This window comes from Aythya ferina, assembly GCF_964211825.1.
Source record: "Aythya ferina genome assembly, chromosome: 4".
NCBI classification, from domain to species: domain Eukaryota; kingdom Metazoa; phylum Chordata; class Aves; order Anseriformes; family Anatidae; genus Aythya; species Aythya ferina.
Window position 1 is genome coordinate 38,711,963 of NC_140300.1, and position 10,259 is coordinate 38,722,221.

Consider the following 10,259-nt stretch of genomic DNA (forward strand, 5'->3'; position numbering starts at 1 on the left):
AGTTGAATGTGTTTAGATGAATCGTTAATATCTGTCAGCAAATTATTACCAGATCTCAGAGGCAAACATAATCTAATTGGCCCTTAGCATTTAGAAGCAGTTGAGTGATTGGGAGGATACAGTACATATTATCTTATCTTAATAATTACATAGAATTTATATAACAAATTATATTGAAGGCAACATGCATAACCATTTATTATTCAGAAAGTGAGGTGAAATGAGACAACAGCTAATCTCCACAACAAACAGTGCTCCTTATACATTAATACTTATAAACTGAAGTAGTCAGACTAAATTTTGTCTAGCTTTGCCTCTATAAGCAAATTGGCAGCTCTGAAGTCGCCCTGATATAACAAAAAAGAGAGGTTTTTGGAGAGTTTTTTTTAGTAATTTAGTTACATCTGCATTCATTTTGTAACACATTTTGTATTGTCATTATGCTCAGAATTATATAAAAAAGATATTTACTACTGAAGTTACTGATGTTACTATATGAAATTACCTTTCAAAACTAATGACAAAATTAAAGTTGGATGGGGAAGACACACAGCCACCTTCTTATCAAAATCTTTCTAAGATTTCTTAGCTGGATGCTGTAAAATCAATATAGCACCATTATCATAATGCAACAGTTTTCTATGCATTCTTCCTGTGACTGGTTGCTTCACTTTCTCATCAAGATTGCATCCTACTTCACTTCACTTCTGCTGTGACCACATTTTTCTGTGCTCTAATATGGATGAAATAATAATACCTTTCCTGGGTGCATAGCTTTGTCTCTTTATTGTAATGGAGCCTAAATAATTTGTCTTGCTTAGATCAGCTAAACCATAAAATAACTCAAATTGACGTGAAGCATACAAACCTTTTTTTTTATTATTTTTTTATTTATTTTTTTTTATTTTATGTGTATATATATATATAGTCATCTAGTAGCTAAGTAATATCTGTGTGTAGTATCCAATACTACAGAGTTGCTCAGATTCAGAGTTGCTCTTATTCAAGATCCTTAGCCTGCATTAATTAGGAGCTAGAATTCTATTTTCTTTTATATCATTCTTATTTGTGCTTCCCTTCCACATACAGATATAGGTCTTCATCTGTAAATATACAAGCTCTACAGAAAAATGATGTTCCTACAGTTCTTGGCAGGGGGAAGCCTTTGGCAATGCCCTGATTATGAAACTCTTTAAAACTCTCACTGTTTTAGAGTTTGCCTTCACAAGCCTGAAGTGACTTTTTTAAAATCTAGCATTAGGAGATCATACTCCAGTGTCCTTTAGACATACAGTTTATATGAGATCAGTCTGAATTGCAGATCCACATGTGACATAGATTTGTTAATTTTAGATGTGGTATTCCCAAATGGTTCTTTCATTGCTGCCAATGCACAGAAGTTGGCCTAATTTTCTTCTCATTGGTTCCACAGTAACAGAATACAATCTTCATTGACACACATGCATAACGAAAACATAAATAAGATCAGTACTACACCAGCTGCTTCTTTCATGGTGCAAAGAAATGCATTTCTGTTTGAATGTAGAAAACAAAAAAGTTGAATCCATAATTCTTCTTTTCATTCAAAGATTATTTCCATGTAATATTAATTGTAAAGGTGGTGTCCCTGGGGAAAAAAAAAAAAAAAAAGATATTTGAGTTCATATGGGTTCCAGGAAGTAAGGGACTCATATAGAAATGTGTCTCAATATTGTCATAAAAGAGTCTTAATTCACTTAATAGTAAATTCGCTTAATAGTGAATTAAGTAAATCAGAATAGTGAATAGTGAATCAGAAAATGGAAATCATAGATGTAATCTTTTGAACACAAAACTATGAACTAATATTTAAGATCAAATATCACCTGATATAGATTTGATTATGATCTTATTTTAAGAAATTAAGAAAATTAATCAAGAAGTATTGTAAAAATAGTGTAAATACAGAATTATTTTGTTTGCTTGTTTCTAGTTCTTTTATTTTTTCTCACTGTATAAACAGCTTTTAAATGTCTCTTATTTTTTCTTGCATATTTCTGCTGTTACTTACCTATGGTCTGTTATATTGTAATGTAAATATAAATTCATTTACAGAGCATGCTGTACATTCTGTAATTAATATTTGTGGAATAAAAAATCTAATAAATGTTCAAAATAAAGTTAACAGTCATTATGGAAAAAAATTACTTGCTAGTTTTGTTTGCACACAAGTACTTGTTGGGATGTACAGTTGCATACAAGGAATAATAACTGTTCATAAAATTTAGAAAACTACCTCATAACATGTTTTGGTAAGGAAGATAACACATTGCTTTTGAAAAAAGTCTTATTTTATTGTGAGATTACTGAGAGTCCCCATTGGTAAAATTAAGAGATTGCTAATGAAATACCATACCCTGACTTCCTCTTCCTCTGCTTCAGGTCTGTATCTTGTTGTTTAGGCCTGGAAACAAAGAAACTATATCAGTAATAAGTTTCAGCAGTAACAAGTCACTTTCTTGTGTTACCAGACCCTGTTTTTCCTGAATACTTTCAACTTGCAAGTTCCATCCCTGATTTGGGTAAAGACATCTGGAATGAAAGTAAATCTGGTTTTGAGTATATGTAGTTAGTGGTTATTTGCATTAGAGAAATATAAGAGAGAGGAAAATTAGTAAATTAAGCACCCAGGTACATAAACACTGATGAGGATCAGAGACACCAGCAGAAACAGCTCTCAGGTCACTTGACCAGTGAGTTTCTGGATTTGCTCAGAGGCTAGGAGAGGTCCAGCCAGAGCTGTCTAAATGATAAGGCATAACTAAAATTATCATGGGTCACCTGAGAAAGAGCAAGCTTAACGCAGGATGTTTAGAGCAGATTGTGGGAATGTGCAAAACTTATTATGGGAAGTTTAAGGAGAAGGGCTGAAGGAACAAAGTGGACCATGGAGGACTAGGTGTTTGAAGATGAACATTAAGAAATCTTCCCTGGGGAGGGAGCACAGCACGGAAAGGGCTTACCTAGAGGATTTGAGTTATCTCCATCCCTGAAGATTTGGGAAGACAGAGCCAACCAAGGCTTTCTTGAGTTACTGGTGGTGTAAGTCCTGCTCCAATGTTCAAGCTCCTTCCAAGCAATTTTTTTTATGATTGTTCCTTGGTTTCTCATGAGCTCAGCAGATCATGAGAGCAAGTGCTATAAAAGCAAGAGAAATATTATAACTGTTAATAAGAACAGATAAAGCTATACATTCCATTCTCCCACTGGTAAACTGTTTGTGTAGCTGTCAGATATAGGAATTCAATAGTTGTGGATTTTCCACTATAGCTAACACCAGAAAATGCTGGAAAATGAGGAAGTTAGAAACATGTTGCTGGTGTTTTCAAAATAAATATTTTACTCAAAATATATCATAAACATGAAATCCCAAAACATTGAGTTCCTGAAAAATAATCAATAATGTTTCTTTCTCAAAACCTTGTAAAACATTTCATAAACATTAAAACATACTACTTTGAAGAAAAATAGGTCAACTGCAATACTGTTGCAATATGTAAGAAATTGAGTGAGGTATCTTAATCTCTATATTTTTTTTTTTTTTTCTTTTACACAGAGTCAGTACTGTCTTAATCCAGAGGAAATGTGTTGAAATGGATGTTTGTCATTGCTTCCCAAGCCCCACTTGGCTCTTGATATGTAGTTCATAATTTTTTAGAGTAGAAGGGATAAAATCAAAACTGGAGTGAGTCACAAATCTTAATTGAATTCTTTTAATGGCATAATTTTCAACAGTGATTATTTCATGCTTTCAAATTAATTTGAATATAGCTGAGTTTAGGCTGCTACTTTAATCCTCTTTACATTCATTTTTTGAGCACATTTGTGATTATGGTACAAGTATACCAAAGAGATGTGAGAGCGTTCTTTTTTTCCTTATTAAATGTGTGATTGTTTGATTCCTCCATCAATCAATAAGTGTGCCAAGTCTCCTGTTAGGCGAGTTCAGAAACTTTTTCCCCCCTCTCCGGGTTATTTTGATAAGGAGAAAAATGTTATCCAACTATGTTTGTAGGAGAAGGGAAAATAAAAATATCTTAAATGATTTTGAAATAATTTTGTTACTGACTGAATTCCAAGTATTGTTTAAATAACTCAAATGTTTGTATCTACTTCCAGATGTAAGCATGTGAATACTGCTGAGTGAATGAACTATTAGTATGAAGTGCTTTGGGTCCACTTATAATAATAGTTGGTAACACTCCAGTCCTTCTGATGGCATCTTTAGTGGCAGTATTTTATACTGAAATATAAATATTTCTGAAGAATATTCAGGTTAATCTTTGTAAAACGTTTTCATGTCAGCACATAATAGAGACACAGAGAACAATTTTTTTTTTTTTACCAGAGAAAATTGACACGCATCTTACTACTTTTCACTTAGTTCATTAAACTTATGAGTAAATGAAATGAAAAAAAAAAAAAGTTTAAGGTAAGATTCATCTCATCTTCTCATCTTACAATACACACCTAAACTCTGTCAGATGATCTGCACCCTTAAAATGTCTCCACTGACTATGAATTAATTTGACAGTGACAAACTTAGTTGCAAAGTCTGCAGTGCCGACAGCTAAACATAAGTGAGATTAATCCATCCCCAAGCCACAAATTTTGCCAATAAATCTCTGTATCACTTTGATTTGGATGATCTCTTTTACTGAATGTGGAGACCAGAAAGCACAATTGCAGTTAAAATGGATGCATACATAATTCTGCATTGATAAAACACACAGCAGTGCATAGTCATGAGTGTCATACCAGTCTAGGCATTCACACTCCCCCCACTGCCCCAGTAGAGCCCCCAGGCAAGTGCTTCCCAGGAACACAGGTTGATCCTCCGCCTTGGTGAGCAGCCATCTCCTTCCCCTCTGTATCTGCCCTTAATTATCTTATTTTTCATTGTATCTGTGCACTTCTTCTCTCAAACTTTGATGAATTTATGTTGATGTTTTAAACCATTCCTAAATCAGCACCTCTCTTTTATTAAAACTGCAACACCTAGAACTGACTTTGGGACAGAATAAGGAAGAATTGGTAAAGCGTTCTTATTTCAGCATTTGTTTTACCCTGAGAAATACACTGAGTGTTTTTTTTTTATTATTATTATTTTTTGTGTGTTTGTTTTTTTTTTTTTAAGTCTAATTAACTACTCTGTACACATCTCAGGATTCACAACTTTCCTTTTTCTCTTCTCTAAATACTGCTGCTGTCTCTGACTTAGTAGATCTCCATAAGAATGAAATGGTGACCTTTTAGTTACTTCCCAAATAACATCAATTTTTGACATTCTAAACCTTGGCCTATTGTACTATATCTGTACTATTGTACTATATCTGTACTAATTCTTTGACCTAGTTTCTTGTTTATTGCAGCAAAATTATTAGAACTGTTCACTAACCAGACAGTTAACACCATTTCATATTTTTTTCCCAGATATTAAGATTGCTTGCAAAAGAATTAGGCTAAAATTAAATTGTAGCAACTCAATTTTTGCTTCTAGTCATTTGGGAGTTGTTTTTTCTTTGATAATTCATTAAGAATTAAATTATATTTATTTGTTCAAAACATCCCACTGGCCTTTAATATCTTGAAAAATATTAATAATTTAATATCTTACCCTCACCTCCAGAGAACGGGTCTAATTTAGTGTGAATTTTTCCTGCTTTTCTCTAAACCCTGGAAGATATGATCACATTCTTCTTCCCATTTTTCTTTCTCATTGAAGCTGAGCTTTGGTTTTGGAGAAGGGTCTTCCACAAAATTGCTATACAGAAAACGAATGTGCACAACAGTAACTGATAAATCTTGGAAGGATTTGGGTAAATCAGATATTCAATATGTGCTTCAATGCTTTTTCTGTTAATTAACACAGTTCTCAGATAATTTAAACTTCCATATCAAAGGCTTCTGGCCTCTGCTCCAGTGCATTAGCCATTTATGAAACTTGGATAAAGATATATTTTCAGACTTTAAAACAGGCCTAGATTAAGACTGTCCTTGTAATTGAGTTATTTTTTGTTTTGTTTTGTTATTTTGTTTTCAAAAGGCATAATTTTCCAGATACCATTCACAGATTGAGAAAGAAAGATATTCAAGATTATATAATATGCATATCCAGGCATTTCTATTTTTGAAAACATTTATTTAACTTTAAACCTATTATCTTTTTATAGTCAGGACCATGAAAACTTACCTCCTCCCAGTAGTTGTTCTTGATGTTCCTTTTTTTGTTGTTGTTGTTTCGTTTCACTGGAACAGGCTGCCCAGGGAAGTGGTGGAGTCACCATCCCTGGAAGTCTTCAAAAGACGTTTAGATGTAGAGCTTAGGGATATGGTTTAGTGGAGGGCTGTTAGCGTTAGGTTGGAGGTTGGACTCGATGACCTTGAGGTCTCTTCCAACCTAGGAAATTCTGTGATTCTGTGATTCTGTTTTTACTCTCTCAACTTTGTAATCTAAGTGCTACTTTCTCTTCCCCTCTATCTTCATTTTTGCTTTTTATTTCTATCAGCTACGTTTCTCCCATGGCCTCATGGAAAGCACTCTTTATCCTATACTGAAATTTACTTTTTAGCTTCTCAATGGAAGCATTAATTTCAACTTGCATGTTGGCACTACCACTTTTTTTTTTTTTTTTTTTTTCCATACTAGCAAATACTTAAATGGTCACCATCCATTTATACTGACACTCAGTCACCATGTATTTTCTGGGAGAGAACAAATTCGTCCTTGTTTTCCTATTCAGGAACAACCAGGGGATGCTAAGTCAGTCTTTCTCCTGTGACAAAGGCATAAACCAGGGCCCTCTGTGCTGGAGTTGCAGTTGGTTACTCATGGCAGAAATTCCAGTTTAGGACCTGTCTTATGTTTTACTTCTGGAGCTCACCACCAAGACCATTGATGGTAGCTTGCCCATTTCATTGCTAAGCCAGCCAGGCCAGTTTAATGTGATATATGCTGTTAGTGCTGTGTTTTCTCTTAAGAAACCAGCAGCATGTGAAGTATGAATTTGTTCCTCCAGTTGTGTTTTAAGATCTTTAAAGTACAGTAGAGGTTCCAGCATTTTACCGGAGTCTGTAAATTAGCATCATTATTTCTATTATAGGTTAATGTGTCTTTGATGAGGAAGGATTCCATCTGTAAATTTACCACAGCTTATTCAAGATAAAGCAGCAAAACAGATTTATTTATTTACTTTTTTTTTTTTTTTTTTTTTTTTTTTAAATACATCAGTTTAAAAGCTAAGCAAATTTTATTTTGGTAAAAGTTGGAAAAGAACTGTCACATTCCTCATCTTGTTTTGCATTATTATGCCTATACAAATAATAATTTGATTGATTACTAACGCATTATTTCTGACCTCCACAGTAACTACAAAAATGCCCCTCAGAAGAAAAAACATCTACTACATCAGACACTAACATCTGAAACACATGAAAATATAGGTATATCCACTGCAGCTTTCAGACTTAAAAACAAAAAACAAAAACAACAACAACAACAAAAAACACTATTTGATTCACTAATGGAGATTTTTTTTTTAATATACTACAAAGAAAAGCAAAGTCCATAAATAATTTGACTTAGCAAAGCTGAAATAATATTCGACACATCACATATGTAGTTAAAATGTTATACCAGGCAAAACATATCAGCAAAATCCAGGAAAAAATATTAAGCTATGCACTTTTTTCATGTATATTACCTCATATTTTCTAGGACCAACAAGCACGCTCCCACCACTGCCCTCTCCATCTTCCTTCTTCTCTCTCCCTATTTCCCTTCCTTCCTCCACCTACTCCCACCTCACTTTTCTCCTGACATGTGCAGTAACTCCCTCGAGCAATTTTCACTTTAGATTTGTTAACAAGCACTTCACAGCTCCCTCTGAAAAGGTGAAGAAACAAAATCATTCACCGTACTGCTCGATAGGAGAATTGCAGGTAGTTTAAGAGAATAAACCTAAAAAATTAAGTCACAGTACCTGTCATAATTAGAGGCAATACTGAATGACTGCTATTTGGCTTGCTAAGCAGAAGGTAGCAGGTACACCAGGTTTCTGCACACCAGCTGGAACAGTCCTTAAGAAAGTAAATAATTGTGTCTGTAAGGTTATTTCAGAACTTTAAATGCAAAGATTTAAAATCTCTCATGTGAGCACATATGGAGACAATGCTGTCACTGCAAAGGTTGCCATTAGAAACAGATTGAGCCCGATAATCAGACTGGACTACTAATGGCTACAAGTACACTTTGCCTAACCAGTACTGGCAGGATGCTTTCCTTACAGTGATAAATGTACAAGCTGTGACTTGCATTTCATTTCCAGCCTTGGCAGGCTAAAATAATCTCTTAATGAATGAAGACATCTTTAAACATGCAGCTGTATGCCAACAGCAGTTGGTAATCCTCCATATCCATCTTATTTCATTCCATTTACAATTCCACAAATAATCAAGCTACGAATAAACTACTGATGCTTGGCCAGCAATACTGATGTGACCTTAGAAAGTGTTTGAAACCTGCAAAAAAGCAAAATACACTTGTCACTGGTATTGCTTACATTTTCACTTCAACATGCAGACAAGCAGTGCATTTGAAAGTCATTCTGAAACTAAACTGCAGCAAACTCAATAAAAACTTTTATTTTTAAACATAGCATGCAAAAAAAGCTGTTTGGAAATGGCTATTAAAAGTAACATTAAGTATGAAATGTTTCTGCAGCTCACTTGTTTGGTATAGCATACAATGAAGTCAGCAACAGAGTACATAAATAACAAAAACATAAATCCCAGAGATTTACTTTATCATGATATCATATCTGCCCAGGGAAGTGGTGGAGTCACCATCCCTGGAAGTGTTCAAAAGACGCTTAGATGTAGAGCTTAGGGATATGGTTTAGTGGAGGGCTGTTAGCGTTAGGTTGGAGGTTGGACTCGATGATCTTGAGGTCTCTTCCAACCTAGAAAATTCTGTGATTCTGTGATATGATATTGCCATTAAAAAAACAATTCTACAGAAAGCTGGAAAACTTTGGCTGTATAATTCTCAATAATAAAGGTAAAACTGTTTCTTATTTAGTGTTAAGGAGTGCAAATCAGAGCAAATAAAGGTATACTAAATTTCAGTACTCAGTCACCCTCTGCATAATATACCTTCTCTGTTAGGTGCATATAGTTACTATGGGCAACAATATAATAATTTTCCCATTCCTTCTTTTGCCTTGAAGGAACTGAGCTGCTGCCAGAAATTAAGAAGTCATCTGTTTTGTGACTAGAGGAAATAGTTTAGTAATAATTGTTGCCGCTTCTCACCTTTCAGCACAATTCAGTTTCAATAACTTTGTTAGAGTTTATTATTTATCCTTTTTTATAATTCGGTCAATTCAATGATGAACAGTAAAGAATTATTGATTCTTTTTTTTTTTTTTTTTTTCCCTAAATCTTTATGATCTCCTTTGAGATTTCTACAACACTACATTGACCAAAGTGTTTTAATATTCACACTGTAGTATTTAATTTAACTGAACTACTTGGAGTAGCTAAAGAACTATGGTACAAAAACAAAACAAAACAAAAACAACATCTTATATAACATGAAGAGAATGCTTTCAACACATATCTGACAATTTGCAATGAGAAAATTTCCTTATCTCTTCAAACTTCAGTGAAATAGCAGCTTTACAGCACATGAACACTTAGTACTAAAAAGTCAATATTTCAGTCAAACTGTGTACTTGAACGTAAAATTTGTTTGTAAGTAGATTTTTACCTTTGTTATAAAAGCACAATGTAAGTTAAGAACTTTTAAAACACTTATTACCATATCAAACCACTTAGAGGTCATATAAGTCACATACATCCTGCAAATTTGAAATTTGAAAATACAGTTTGGTACTTATTGTGTTATAACACTGTATTTATCATTTTCAAGATGAGCAGTGTGTAAGTCAGTATGATTAAGTGTTTACTTAGGCTGTCAGTTAAAATAATTAAGCCCACAATGAAACAAAGTCTACCAAATTGTTTACTAAATTACTTGATGTAGCTCTGACTAATCTTTATTGCAGTTCTTGTAAATAGCAATATTTTAATTGTAATAAATTTTAATTATTGGCAGGTAACTAATTACTACTTACTAGCAAAAAGATATATAAAAGTCTATATTCCAAAATGGTTTTAGCTTCCATGGGGTAATTACACAAAGATTTAATTGTCCTTAA

The 10,259-nt window shown here is 33.6% G+C and overlaps 1 long non-coding RNA gene across 1 annotated transcript; it reads right to left on the reverse strand.

Moving 5' to 3' along the window:
• Positions 1-952: 952 nt before the first annotated feature.
• On the reverse strand, positions 953-8,120 carry LOC311436643. Its single transcript, XR_014692991.1, has 4 exons — positions 8,022-8,120; positions 3,003-3,177; positions 2,396-2,443; positions 953-1,627 (listed from the first exon to the last, which is right to left on the reverse strand). It is a non-coding gene; the product is annotated as an uncharacterized lncRNA (long non-coding RNA).
• Positions 8,121-10,259: the final 2,139 nt, after the last annotated feature.